The sequence below is a fragment of the Molothrus ater genome, chromosome 5 (assembly GCF_012460135.2).
Source record: "Molothrus ater isolate BHLD 08-10-18 breed brown headed cowbird chromosome 5, BPBGC_Mater_1.1, whole genome shotgun sequence".
Taxonomy (NCBI): Eukaryota; Metazoa; Chordata; class Aves; order Passeriformes; family Icteridae; genus Molothrus; species Molothrus ater.
The window spans coordinates 4,202,244-4,216,361 of record NC_050482.2 but is presented as its reverse complement, the minus strand read 5'-3'; the positions used below and the strand labels follow the sequence as shown (position 1 = coordinate 4,216,361).

General features: G+C 45.2%; 1 protein-coding gene across 1 annotated transcript in view; it reads left to right on the top strand.

Moving 5' to 3' along the window:
* Positions 1-1,128: 1,128 nt before the first annotated feature.
* PRKCQ (protein kinase C theta) overlaps positions 1,129-14,118 on the top strand; it is a 55,403-nt gene continuing 42,413 nt past the window's right edge. Inside the window, exon 1 of the mRNA XM_036401477.2 lies at positions 1,129-1,215. The gene's annotated coding sequence lies outside the window, so the exon portion shown is untranslated. The remainder of the gene's footprint in view (positions 1,216-14,118) is intronic.

Here is a 14,118-nt window from a genome sequence, read left to right as displayed (position 1 = left end):
ATGGTAATACAATTAGAGTAATAATAATTTGGACAATTCGAATTAGGACAATATGAGACAATAAAAACAAAGAGTTATGGACAGTCTGGGTACCTTTTCTGGGCAACACGAGCCCGAAAAAGGACCCACGTTAACAGAGGATTAACTCTTAAAAACAATTACCTGTTGCATATACATACACCTCATCCATGATGCATAAATTCCATTCAAACACAGGGTTCTGTCTGGTTGGTGTCAGCTTCTTCCTCCTAATCCTGACGGTGTCATCCTAACTGAGTGAGGCGGGAAGAAGTTCATTTCTCCTGATTAATGGAGCAATAAATTCTCTTTCTCTGAAAGATTCAAGTGTCCTGTGGCTGCTATCTCAGTGTGAGTCCTTTCTTTAGGAAAAAAAAGTATCCTACATAGCATAGTTTCTATTTTAACATTTTGTTATAACCCAAAACTGTATTTGCCACACTACTTAAGAGAATTAACACAGCATAACTTTCTAAAACAACACATATAAAACTCATTTGAATATTTGCAAAAAGCCAATCATAAAATACGCATTTTTCACACTGGACAACAAAAAATCAGGTTGTCCTGTTTGATTATTTTGGGAGAGAGCTCCACTGCAGCCAGGGGCCCCGGCCCTAAGGGACACCGTGCCGAGCCCCGGCTCGGGATGCGCGGGGGCAAACGGAGAGGACACCGGGGACGGGGAGGGGCTGGTGCCGAGGGCGAGGAGGAGGAGGAGGAGGAGGAAGGGCGGCCAGGGCAGCCCCGGTGGTGGCTGCGGACGGCCCGGAGAGCGCTGCTTCCTTGCGGGGGCGGCGGGAGCGCTGAGCCGGGCTGGGCTGTGCCGGGCTGGGCTGTGCCGGGCGGAGCTCAGCAGAGCTGGGCTGAGCCGAGCTGGGCCGGGCGGAGCTCTGCAGAGCCGAGCTGGGCTGGGTTGGGCTGAGCCGAGCCGGGCTGTGCCGGGCGGAGCTCAGCAGAGCCGGACTGGGCTGAGCCGTGTTGTCCCGGGCGGAGCTCAGCAGAGCTTAGCTGGGCTGGGCTCTGCAGAGCTGAGTCTGTGCCGGGCTTAGCCGAGCCAAGCACAGCCAAGCCGGGCTGTGCGGGCGGGACTGGGCTCAAGCCAAGCCGAGCAGAACAGGACTGATCCGAGCCGAAAGGGACTGATCCGAGCCCAAAGGGGCTGATCCGAGCCGAGCCGCGCTGCGCGGGCAGCAGGTACCGCCGGCGGAGCGGGATGCGCGGGGATGCGCGGGGATGCGCGGGGGATGCGCGGGGATGCGCGGGGATGCGCGGGGGATGCGCGGGGATGCGCGGGCAGGGCCGGGCAGGGCAGGGCAGGGTGTCCCGCTGCAGGACAATGTGCCAGGGCCGGGTGGGACCTCCGAGGGTGAACCTGTGCAGCAGCCCCGGGAAAGTTGAAGGCACTGCTTGGTGCATTTCAGCGTCGCTTGCTCCGCTGTAGCCATCGGCGCCGCTGTTTCGGGGTTTTAAAGGTGATAACTTCGCGTTTGTCCGGAGAGTTGAGTTTTACTTGTCTTTTTACATTTAAATGAGAGTTTAAATTGCTTTCAGCTTCTCCACCTGATGTCTCTTGCGAGTGTTTGTGGTTTCGCCATCGCATTTTCCTGCCTTTAAAAGAGAGCGTTGTTTTCTCCCGCGTATCTTCGTGTAACAGTGAAAAGGGGGAAAGTGAGAAACATCATGAAACAACTACAATGAAACAACGACTACAAACAGTTTTAGTCAACAGAGTGAACAAACTGGGGAAGATAGAGAGGGAAAACCCTTTCTCCTGCTGGGCTCAGTGATGATTTGTAGGTTACAGCAGTATGTGATAGGACAGACAGACAGAAAATCGTTTCAGAGGCTTTGCTGCATCTCAGCGGCAGGGTATATCACTTTGGGGTCGAGTTTGTAATGTGCTAGGAAGAAGAGCTGCGGTAATTTTGGGCAGTTTAAGGGGAATGAACCCTCCATCCCTGCTCACTCCGCAGCGCTTCCTTTCGGAGGAGGGGACTGAAACCCCAGCCCGGCTGAATTCTCTGCTGCACATTGAGCTCGAGCACAGCTAAACTCTTGGGTGTAATCAGATCCTTTCTACAAGGCAAGTAACCAACTTCTCGCCTGTACTTTAATCTCCAGGAGCGTGATACTTTTCAGAGAAGAAAGTTGTTTTTTTTTTACAAGTTGTTTTATTTGGTTTTTTTTTCATTTGCACCGATGAAAGAACAGTAGCAAAGAAAAACCGACTTCAGCAGCTGAAAGCCACTGAATTGAGTCATGCTAACAGCAGATTATTTAGTAGGGTTACTAGGGCAGGAAGAGATAAAGTTTCACTCAACTTCTATTAAAAAAAAAAAAAAAAACAAAGGCGGGGGGAGCAGCAGAACTATTTGAACTATTTGCAGAGAAAAGGGCAATGTTCAAACTTTTGTATTCTTGAACAGCCAAGTCCTTGAGGCCCTGCACGTGTGGGTTTTTTTTTTGTATTTCTCTTTTTATCCTTTTTAATTGAAGAAAGGACCTCACATCCCTGTTGAGGCCACCAGGCATTGTGAGTGTCTGGGGAATGAGCTTTAGGAGCAGAGTTGAGGGACCAGCGAGGAGCACCTGCTCCAAGGAGGTTCTTGTCCCACCTGGATGTGGTGGAACAGGACTGCATCCAGCTGGAGGTACCAGGATGCTCCTAGGATGCTGCTTTCCTGGAGTTCACCAGGGAGCTGCCCTTGCCTGAACTCCTGGCATCAGAATTGAATCTGAATCCCAGTGTTGTTGCCTCTGTCTCTTTTTTGCTGTCTCAGCTGGACATGAGGCTTTGGTGTCTGCCAGACACCACTTTGGTGTCTCTTTACTTGCCAAGGCTCCCTGAGCCCTGCTGGACCCCTCATTTTCCTCATGTGACTCTTTACCTGTGTGGACATGAGATGAATTAAGCAAGTGATGCTCAGCCTGTGCAGAAGTTTTGGCCTGGAAAGAATCCCTGCCTTAAGATGATGCCACAGTTGCACTGGCACAGGCAATGCAGAGTTTAGTTGAGTTTCCCCTCACTTTTACATGTATTTTATGATTTGGTTTTTAAGGTCCTATTGAAGATTCAGATCTCCCTCCTGAACCTTATCCTGCAGCTCAGCAGCCCCCTGTGCCCAGGCTGGTTTTGTGCTCACGTTGCTACACTGGGGAAACCTTTTCATTTTCTTTTTCCACCCTGAGGAGAGCTGTGAGGGTTATTACACTGCCAGGGTGGAGCTAACTAAGCTCTTTTTTCCCTGCCTCAAGTGTGTTTCCTTTCAAAGAAAGTTACTTGGTTGACTCTCAGAGCTTCTCACAGGAGCAACATGTGCCTCAGTATCCCATCAGAGGTGGATGGAGACCTCAAAGGGAGGAGGGAGAGGTAAGAAAGGAGGGATGGATGGAACAAGAGAAGCAGCTTAGCTTTCCCAACATGCCAAATTTTTATTTTTCTTCCTTGGGATCTTTTGCAGCTTAGTCTCTGTTTCCATGTTGTTCTGAAGGAAGTGATATGGTGAATATAACTTCTGATGGCAACTTTTTGGTTTCTTCTCTTAATACCTGAGTTTAATTGCAAAGAGCTCTGCAGCAGCCTGGGAGGGAGGTGAAGTATGGAACACCTTCCAGGGCTTGGCCAGGAGAGCTGTTCTGCTCTTGGCTTTTTTAAGGCATGTGTTGGTGGATCCAAGTTAAAACACTTGGCTGCAACCTCTGCTGTTTCTTCCCATTTTGCAGAAGCCAGGATTTGTGTAAACAGCGTGTTGTTCTTTGCCTAAGCTTAGAGAAAGTGACTCTTAATCTAGAAAAGGAAGAGAAAGTCAATACAGGAGTATGAGCATCCTAAACCTGTGTGTGTGTGAAACCATGGAAAGGGTTAATCAGGGCCTTGAGCCTGCAGTCACAGGTGCCAGGAGCTGTGCACAGCTCCCTCCCAGGGCTGCTCACGTGCCTGTTCTCACACAGAAACGCTCCCCAGATCACTCTGGTGATTGACACTGGAAGCAGCCTGCAAACACTCACTGACAGTTTGTTTCCATCCCGTGCTGTTGTTCTCTGTTCGCCTCCTTGCCTCGCATCCAGCTCCTGCTTGGGAGGAAAACATTGGCAAAGGCAGCCCAAGCTGCAAACCCTTCTCTGTAGCCAATTGCACAGTGTTTTTATTGTATCATGGCTGGTTTGTGTCAGTTTTGTGATTTATCTGCATCGTTGCTTCCTTGTGTTAATATTGGTATTTATCGGGCTTGTTGGAGATTTTTCATCTCTCACACCCAGCAGCAGAGATAACATTTATTAACTGTGATAGTGAGAGTGGAAGGGACCCAAATTACTTTTCAAATCACACCCAGCTGTCTTAGCAATGGACAATTCCTCTGGTTGCTATCATACCTTTTAGTAACACCATTGCTTCTGAGTGATTTTCTGGGGCAGAGTGGTGAAATCCCTTTTGGGAGTATTTTTATTTCCACCTATGTGTAAGAACATGTGCTGTGTTTGGGGCAAAAATGCTGAGTGGAGTAAATGTACAGTTGTAAAGGATGTACCCAGGGTGAGGTGAAAAGAAGCTGGTGCAGCTTTCACTAAACTGTGCCTTGTCTCTGTCACCACATGTGTAGTGAGGATGTAGGGCTCAATTATCTCTCAAGTGAATTTCCTGATATTTGTCTGAGCTGAAGAGACCCATGAGATGTCAGGGGATGAGCTCAACATGATATCTTTCTGTTTTGTTTCTTTTTTAAATGGTCATTTCCACCTCACATTTGACCCATTTTGGGCTGGATTGTTTCTCAGCAATCAACTGCCTCAATTGTTACAGCATTTAATTTGCTTGGCATTCACTGTGAAGCAATGTATCCTCCTTTCCTGATCATCCCACTTATCTGCAGGAAATCAAAATGGAGTATTTGCATAGGAAATACCAGTGCTAAAAGACAAAAAAGTTTCTGGTTGATAAACAAATGAGGAGAGGGAGGTGATGAATCTTGGGCCCATGCATGGATGGTATTCAGCCTGATTCTGTTAGAATCATAGATCACAGAATGGTTGGGTCAGAAGGGACCCTAAAGATCATCCAGTTCCCCGCCCTGCCATGGGCAGGAACACCTTCCACTATCCCAGGTTGTTCCAAGCCCTGCTCAACCTGGCCTTGGACCCTTCCAGGGGTTCTTAATGAGAAATCTGCATTCATTTACCAAAATGTCACCTCCTGGCATAGGCAGGGAACCCAGAGTGATGAAGAAGATCAGTCTTCATACAAGGTTAGCAGACCATGGAGAGTTAAAGGAAAGTATTTGATGTGATGACTAGAGAGAAAGTTAGAACATCTTCCATGATACTTAAAGAAATCCAAAAATGGCATTAAAAAACTTTTTGTACTTATCACATGATAATTATCAACACATTTGTCAGTGGGAGGACTGTACCCATAATTAAAACTGCCCTGACAGGAGAGAGGGATGAGACCACAGATGAATCCATGAAAATAAGTTATTTCTATAAACATATATATATTCTTACCTACAGTGTGTATGAGTAAAAGCAAACTTAGTACAGATAATGGTGCATATGGAAGCAGAAAAGGTGAAAGAAGGAGATGGAAAGAAGGGGGAGGTGTTTCAGCCTTGTGTGTAGCAAAATTCCAGCTCTTCCTGGGCACACTGACCTGCTCCCTGGTGAAGGGCTCCAACAGCAGGATCTAAGCTGGAAGCATCAGGGTCTACAGGCTCAGATGGCTTTGGAGGACAAGAGAAATGGAGGAGTTTTCCTTTCCAAAGCACTGAAGATGGTCAGGGGTTTTTTAAAGTTTTTTAATGGAAAATATTTTGGTCCACAACAAAGATGTTTTGATTCTGAGCTGTTATTGTGTCTTGCAGGAATTTAGTTAAAGATGATGGGTGCATTTCCATTCAGTTGTTTCCTGCAAAGTGCAACATGACATCTTCATGTGGTGCAGAAAGGTGTTGGCTCTGTCTCCAGTGTCCATGGCAATAGTGATCAGGGAAGATGTGGATCTGTGGATAAATCTGGTTGGCAGAAAGAATGAGGATATGTGGGAACCTTAGGGATAAGTCATTATGATTCGTTTGCTTTATTAAAATATTTCAGACCCTGCAGCAAAACCCATCACTTTGCTTCAGAAAAATACCCATATTTTTTTGGTTGAAAGAAGATAATTCTTTATGCTTGCCAGAATTGTCTATGGCAACAAAAAGCACTTCTCACCACCTACTTCCAATGGGTTTCATCATTTAGAAAGGCAGGAAAATGATGTTTGGAAAGGTGATCCCAGACATTGGTTGTAACATGAGAGAAGGGTGTGAGTGTGCCTGCAGAAGTGGACCCTGAGCTGAGGAGGTAATATAGACCTCAGACTCATCAGGACTGCAATCTGAGGCAGGAAAACGCCTGAGTGGAAAAGAAAAAAAAAAAAAAAACAACTGAGAAAAAGATGGTAAGGACGTGGGTATAAAAGAAATCTGTGGTGAGAGGTGTGTGGGGCTGGAACAGCTCATACAAGCCTCCCTCCTGCAGGAGGATGAAGGTTTAAGGTATAGATTCAGCTGTGTTTATGTTGGAATTCAGGACATCCCTCTGGCTGTCCTGGACTGCCTAGCCCCTGCCAGGGGGCTCAGAGACCCTGGCACAGAGCCCAGGATGCCCCTGTGGTTTTGATTATGACCCATGGAGCAAATTACCAACCTTACATGCAGATCTGCAAGGCACAACTGTTTAAGTAGAATGATAGTGAATTTATCACAGGGTGAAAAATAGATTTTTGGGGTTTTTAGAATGGGGGTTCAGGGGGCAAGATGGAGGGATCTGGGCATGTCCAGCCTTTCTCCTTCTTCTTCTTGGCTTCCATCTTCTGCTGTGATGTTGGCACTTTTGGATTGGTTTAAGGTAGAAGCTCACTGTCTAACACAGGGGATAGGTATTGGGAAGATATTGTAAATATTGTACAGGTAGTTTTTAGTGTAAAAAGATAACACTGCCCTGAGGGTGGCCAGAGTGCCTCTGACTGTCCTGCTGAGTGGACCTCAGCTGGACAGGAGAAAGAATTTTATAGATAAGATACAACAAACAACCTTGAGACTGAGACTGAAGAGCTCTGACTCCTTCTTCAAGCACCAGGCTGGGAAGAGAGACTTTCTGACACATCTCAGGGTCACAGTGACCAGCAGAAGCCCCAAGATGTTCAGGTCTGGCATGTGTTACTGAAGGGCTTTGGTGGTAAAGGTCTGGCTGATGAAGCAGTGGGGGGATCAGAGCAATGTACAGGAGCAACCTGCTCTAGTCCAAAGTGTCCCTGCCCATGATCTTTAAGATCTTTTCCAACCCAAACCATTCTATGATTCTCTGACCTATGAGGCATTTGGAAGATCCAGGAAGAGTACAGCAGACAGCTTAAACCCTGAAGAACAGCTCTAAATCAAGCACAGATCCCTCCTCTGTCATCACACTGGGGTATTTTAGTGCAGAGCAGCCACCCACCCGGGCCAGGAAGTGCAATTCCTGCCCCAAATGTCATTGCACCACACAATTCTGGACAAGCAAATAAGCCCAGTCCATCCCAACAAGCAGCAGGGCTGTCCCACCACTGTAAATGCCCCCATTTGCTGAGAGTGTGGGTTTGGTGTAGCTCATCTCAGGGATACAGGGATTGAGTGTGGAAGAGGATTCTCAAAGCAGAATGGTTGGAGGGCTCTGCCTGAGTTGTTTTGTGAAGTTGTTCTGGGGGTTTTTTGTAAATAAAGAACCTTTCTGACAAATATACTCCTAGCTCTGGGCTGACAGCAAGGTTTTTCTTGGGTTTAGTAGGGGGATATTTTATCTCTGCCTGCCCTCATTGATGCAGTAACTCATCACTTTGTACTCAGTTCTTTCCTTGGGATCAAACACACAACAGAAGTTGCCTCACTTGGGCTAAATGACTGTTGGAGAGGCCCTAATCTATACAAACTACCCAGACATGTGGCCTTAATTTTATTTTTTAACCCAAAAAAAACCCCTGGAAAAGTAAAAGAGAGAGAATTGCTAGAGGGTGGCAGCAGAATTGTCACAGAATCATTGAATCACAGAATGGTTTGGCTTGGTAGGCTCCTGAGACTGTTCCAACCTCCCTGCCACGGTCAAGGACACCTTCCACTAGTCCAGGCTGCTCAGATCCTGGCCTGAACCCCTCCAGGGATGGGGAAGGAGATCACACACACTCACATAAAGGTGGAGTGACTTTCCTGAACCATGCAGGGGTGTCACAGCTTTGCCTTGGTACAAGCGAAGCCCTGATTCAGCTGGGTCTTTTAAAGACCTTTTAAATTATTTTGTAAATAGCAGATATATAAATATATATAAATAATATAACAATATATAAAAATATATAGATATAGATATAAATATATATATAGATATAGATATAAATATATATTTTTATATATTGTATATAAATAATATAACAATATATAAAAATATGTAGATATAGATATAAATATATATAGATATATATAGATATAGATATAAATATATATTTTTATATATTGTTATATTATTTATATATATTTATATATCTGCTATTTACAAAATATATAAATATATATAATATATAATATATAATATAATAATATATATTATTATATATAATAATATAATAAAATATATAATATATATATATAAATATAAATATATAAATATATAAATAATATAACAATTCCCAGGGATACTCAGGGACACCACAGCCAGCAGCAGGATGGCTGCCACCTTCCCATAGGGGCCAAAATTTGGGATCACCCAGTGCCATAAATCCCCAGGAACCTGGCTTCTGATTGTGCTGGGAGCAGAAGTTTAACTTCTATTTTGTTTCAAATCTAAACTTATACATGATTAATTTTTCACTTGGATCTGAGCATTTCCTTCTGAGGAGGTTTTTGATGTGGTGGTTTCACTTTGCTGTGCAGTTTCTGTGTGCTGGTGGGGCTGCTCCTCTTCCTCACCTAAATCAGGGACAGCTGAGGGTGGGAGGAGAGCCTGAGTGAGAGGGGAGGCATTTTGGGGCTGATATGTCAAGAACAGAAGGAGCAGCTGAGGCTTGTGGAGATCTGCTCTGACCTGTGAATGGGATTGGAAAAAGGTGATCCATGGAAAACAGAGACAAGTGCAGCTGTGGGAGTCCCTGCTGCTTGTCTTGCAGGACTGTGCATGTGCTGAGGGCTGAATTCACCCAGGTTTTCCCCTCCCACCCTTACAGTAACGCTTGCTATTTGTGTTTTGATTTACACCATGGGTGAAATAGTAAAAAATGTGCATCCTCCACCTTCCGTTTTCAGCTCCTCTGTCCCTCCTCCCCCTCATGCCAGGGGAGGGTGTCAGCTACAGACATTGTTATTAAAACTATTAAAACATTGGTTAAGTCAATAAAAACTCCAGAGAACAGCCCTTTTTCTCCCTGTCCCCCTCCATCAAAATGAGGTGATTCTCTGCAATGTGTTTTGTAGTGAAATTGGAAAGGATGGTGCTTTTACCAAATCTCTTCATTAGAAAATGCAATTCTACTGCTTCTGTCAGTTTTCCCAGTTCCTAGTTATTAGCATTGTCCTCCTGCCTTATTTATAGACCAGATTCAAACCCCATGGAAAGTAAATAAAGGTTTCAGTGCATTTTGGTTGTACTTAGGGAGAGCTGTAAACCATCCTGTCCTCAGCTGTTTTTTGTCTCTGTCTGCAATAGCCATGTTGGCTCCTGGGGGTTTCAATGCAGGAACAACACCCATGAGCTGATCTCTGAATTAACTGAGCTTCTGGCAGGTGAGAGCCATCCCCTCTGGTGTCAGAAGTGGGATTCTGTGTGAGGACACTCTCCTCCACCTGAACCAGGCTTCCCCCAGCCCTGGGGGAAGGAGGCATTTGAGGTCACCAAGCATTTGACCCGTTTCAGTCAGCAAGATGGAGATAATGGAAACTGAAAACCCAGCAGATCTCTCTTTCTGCTGTTTGTGGAGGGGCCTGGGGTGAACAGCCCACATGCAAATGGGTATGGAGGAGGTGGGAGAGTGAATGTCCAAAGGTGGGGGTCAGGAATTCGTTTGTTGGGGTGAAGAGGAGAGGGAAGGGACCTTCAGTGTGTCCCAGTTTGGGATTTTGTGAGTGTACCTGGATGTCTGGGTGTGTGAGTGAGCTTTTCTGTGGCCAGTGGTCTGTGAGGAGGAGCAGCACATTCCCTGTGCTCTGCACTGCTGAGGTGAAGCAGGTATTGTCTGCATGTCCATGATTTCCCTTTTCTCACAGTGGGAAGATGAACTCATGAAGGTTTGCTTAAGCAGCCATATGGTGATATAAAAAAACAAACAAACAAACAAAAAAAAAAAACCCAGAAACTAAATTAGAAACTAAAACAAAAACAAAACATCCCAAAAACCTGATTCTTGCTACTTTGGCCTAAAATTAATTTTCTCTGTGTTGTATATTTCATTCTTCATCCCACTGTGTGTGCTATATCCCTCCCAGTCAGGGACATAGCTAAGGGCAGAAGCACAGAAAGAAACTGGTGGGTAAATGATAAAGTTGATGTGAGTTCAATGGTGAGTGGAGTGGGAAGATATGGAGAGCTGGAAAGTCTCCCAGGAACTGATCTGGAGCTCTGACACTGAGAATAGGACACCAGACTATAAATGGGAAGAGGACTTTCAGCATAACTGGACTTTCAACATAAGCTTCTTTATTTAAGTAGAAGTGCAGTTTTAAATTTCAATTTAAATTGAATATGACTGAAGAAGAGGAAATGATATATCAGAGTTTATTTAAAGAGGTGGCTGGAGTCCAGTGGCATTGGGAGTGAGGAGGACACAGAAAGTGGAGTTGAGATGGTGCTGACAAGAGATGGCACAGATGTGGCACCTGAAATTGAGGGGAGCAACAACAACAACAACAACAACAAATTGGGGGTGATTGTGGTGAAGCCATGGCAGCAAAAATTGATGGAGCAGAGAATGGAGGCAGAGACTGTAGATCTGCCAACAGATCTACAGATCTCTTTCTGCTGTGCCAAAGAAAGATTTCTGATTCTGATATGTATTTATGTAATTATATATAGCAGAATAAACATGAAGTTTCAAAGGAGTGGAAGAGGCTGGATTACCTGAGTTACCCCGGTGCTGTTTGTTGTAAAATGTGAGCTGTGCCAGGTCACTGCAGAGTTCCTGGGAGGATTTCAGGCAAAGAGGAGGCAGCTGAGGGCTGTGGACCAGAGCTGGGCTCGTGGTGTTGGGGTGCCTAAAATGAAGGATCTGGATGGTCAAACATATTTTTGAAATTCCTATCTGCTGAACCTGTTAAAAAAACCATCCAGTGCTGCAGAGGAGTGAGGAGGAAACAATGGTTCTCTTTGAATGATGGTGCAAGCTCAGAGAAACACGGCACAGTCCTAGATCAAAATTAGTTTCCTAAAATACAAACAATTATAGAATGGTTTGGGTTGGGAGGGACCATCCCAACTCCACCCTAAAGATCATCTCATTCCAAGCCCCTGCCATGGCAGGGACACCTTCCACTATCCCAGGGTGCTCCAAGCCCCATCCAAGCCTGGCCTACATCTCCAAATTCCATTTTGTCACACAGAAATCAGGTGTGCATGCCCAATGTGGACTCCAGTTATGATCTGAGTCTCCTGAGACAAATTTGCCCATTTTTTGAGGAATGTGTGGTAACACCAAGTGCAGGAGAAGCTTCACTGCTGACAGATACCTCAGGGATGAGGTAGACACAGTCTGCTGGGTGGCAGAGGGGTGAATGAAATGCTCTTTTCCAGCCCAACATTTCTGTAATCCAGGGTCCAAATACCCTGAGCAGATTTCTGGATTAAACAGAGACCTTGAATACCTCCACTGCTGAGTTAGGTTCATCACAGCATGAAACTGTGCCTGCACAAGGAAGGATGTTCATAAGTCTGTACCCCTCTTTGGGATTTTTTTCTTTGTTTTTAAGAGAAAGAAAATAAAAAATAGGTGCAGATGCTGGCACTGGCAGGAAGTCAGTGCATTAAAAAACATCCTGGTACAAGATGGTGAAGTATTTAAGGAACACTCCACCTGTGTCATTAAAAAAAGCACCAAAAAACACCCAAAAGGCCAGAGCAAGAAATCTGTGAACCAGTGCCAAAATCATGCAGAAGTAGAGAAATTGCTGTGCTAATGAACAAGAGGAACAAAAGGAAAGGACATATTGTAGCTACATCTCAGTTTGGGATGTTTTTATTTCCCTCATTACATTGAAAAGCTCTTGAAAGAATTTGGTGTTCAGTGTTTTTAAACAGTGCTCTGCCACTTCTGGTTTGGTCAGTATTTGTTAGCAGACCACTAAAACCTGAAAATATAGTAATAAAAATTATAGATAAGTATGATAGGGATAATAATTTTGAAAACTTTTTTTTGAGCTTGTGTGGTCCAGTGTTACGGAAATGAAGCGATACAGGAAAATAAATTAACCAGGATTAATTAATTAACCAATTAATAAGTTTTCCAGGAAAATAAGGAAGCAAAATTGACAAGTTGCTCTTAATACACTGGACCCTAAAAATGCACAAAAAAAGATAAAAGTTTTACAAAGGAGAATAAACTGAATAGCTGGGCATTTTTCCAACAGTACAAGTGAGAAAGAGTGCTTTGTTTCAGGACCACACGTGACAAAAATTCATTAAATGTGGGGAAAAAAAAGGGATCTGACCTGGCTTGAGGGACAGGACCTGTAGAGGTTTCATCCAAATAAAGATTTGGTGGCTCTGCTCTGCTTCTCTTTCCAGTTTGCACAAATAACAAGGGTTTCAGCTTTAAACACCCTGCCAAGGTAGATAAATTCACATTGTCTGCTGGAAAACAAAAGGCATGTCTGAGAGAGATTCTCCTTCTGGTGTAAGAATTTGTATCCTCTATGAGCAAATCAAAAAGTGCTCAGGGCTGTTCCTGTGCACTGGGCCCTTTTTCCATTTCTAAGCACATTCCAGAGTGGATGGTTTTGGTGTGGGGTCCTCCCCCAGATGTTTTTCACTGTCTCTCCAAGCTGTCATCACTGCTAGACAGGAATGCATCAGCTCCTGGAGCAAACCCTAAAAGCTGGGTCCTTTTTCCCTGGGCAGCTGAACAGCAGTGCTAGAACTGACCTTGGCCATCTTTGTGGCAGAAACAGCAATTCCAGGGTGGGCTTGGCTTTGTTTGAAGTACCCTCTGTAGGATGGGAAGATGCACCCCTACAGAGGTTTGTATCCCTGTCCTGGGTGTCCTGGGAGCTGGGCTGGCAGCCCATGTGTGCAGTGCAGTTGTCTCTGTACATTCTTGTGAATCCACCCTTAATCTCTTCACAGGCAGCCAGGCCAGGATTTCCCAGCCTCTTTATCCCAAACAAAAGGCAGTTGCTGCACACCACCCCATCACCATCATCACCATCACCATCATCATCATCATCATCACCGCTCCTGCTTAGGACAGGCCCCACATCCCTGCATGCAGCTGCAAACTCACTGATCAAGCAGAGAAAAGAGAGGTTGCTTGTAGAGAAATCTGCTCTAAGGAGACCTCAGGCTGTGCTGGAGGAGATTGGGACGCTGCAGTGTGGCAGGGGGTGCAAAGCTGAACAAAATCCTTGGGCACAGCCTGTGTTCAGGTCAGGCTGAAGGAATTGTGGTGTGGAGACCCAAGGGGATAGCAAAGCACAAATTCCCTGGTTTTAAGGCCCAGCTACACATGTGTCCCTAGAAAGGTTGAGGACTCCATCCTAGGGTCCATGGATGAATGTAGCGACCACTGGCAGCAGCTATTCCTGCAATTCCCCAGTGGAAGGGACACCAAGCCTTCTACAGCTGTAAATCTGTTCACATGTGTTAACTCCACTGTGGTTCAATCATCTTTAAGATCTGAAGATAGACTTGAGGCTCTGTTCTTACCTTGTGCACCACAAATGCAACACAAGAAAACCCCTGAGCTCAGCAGTGTCCAGAATTTGCAGGGTGTATATAGGAGATAGATCTTGTTACCAATACACACCCCTCCCTCCAAACACAGCTCACAAGACATCCCAGAGGGTTTTAAACGAGAAATGTCCATCCCTGACACTGCTCCTAGAAAAGCCTGCA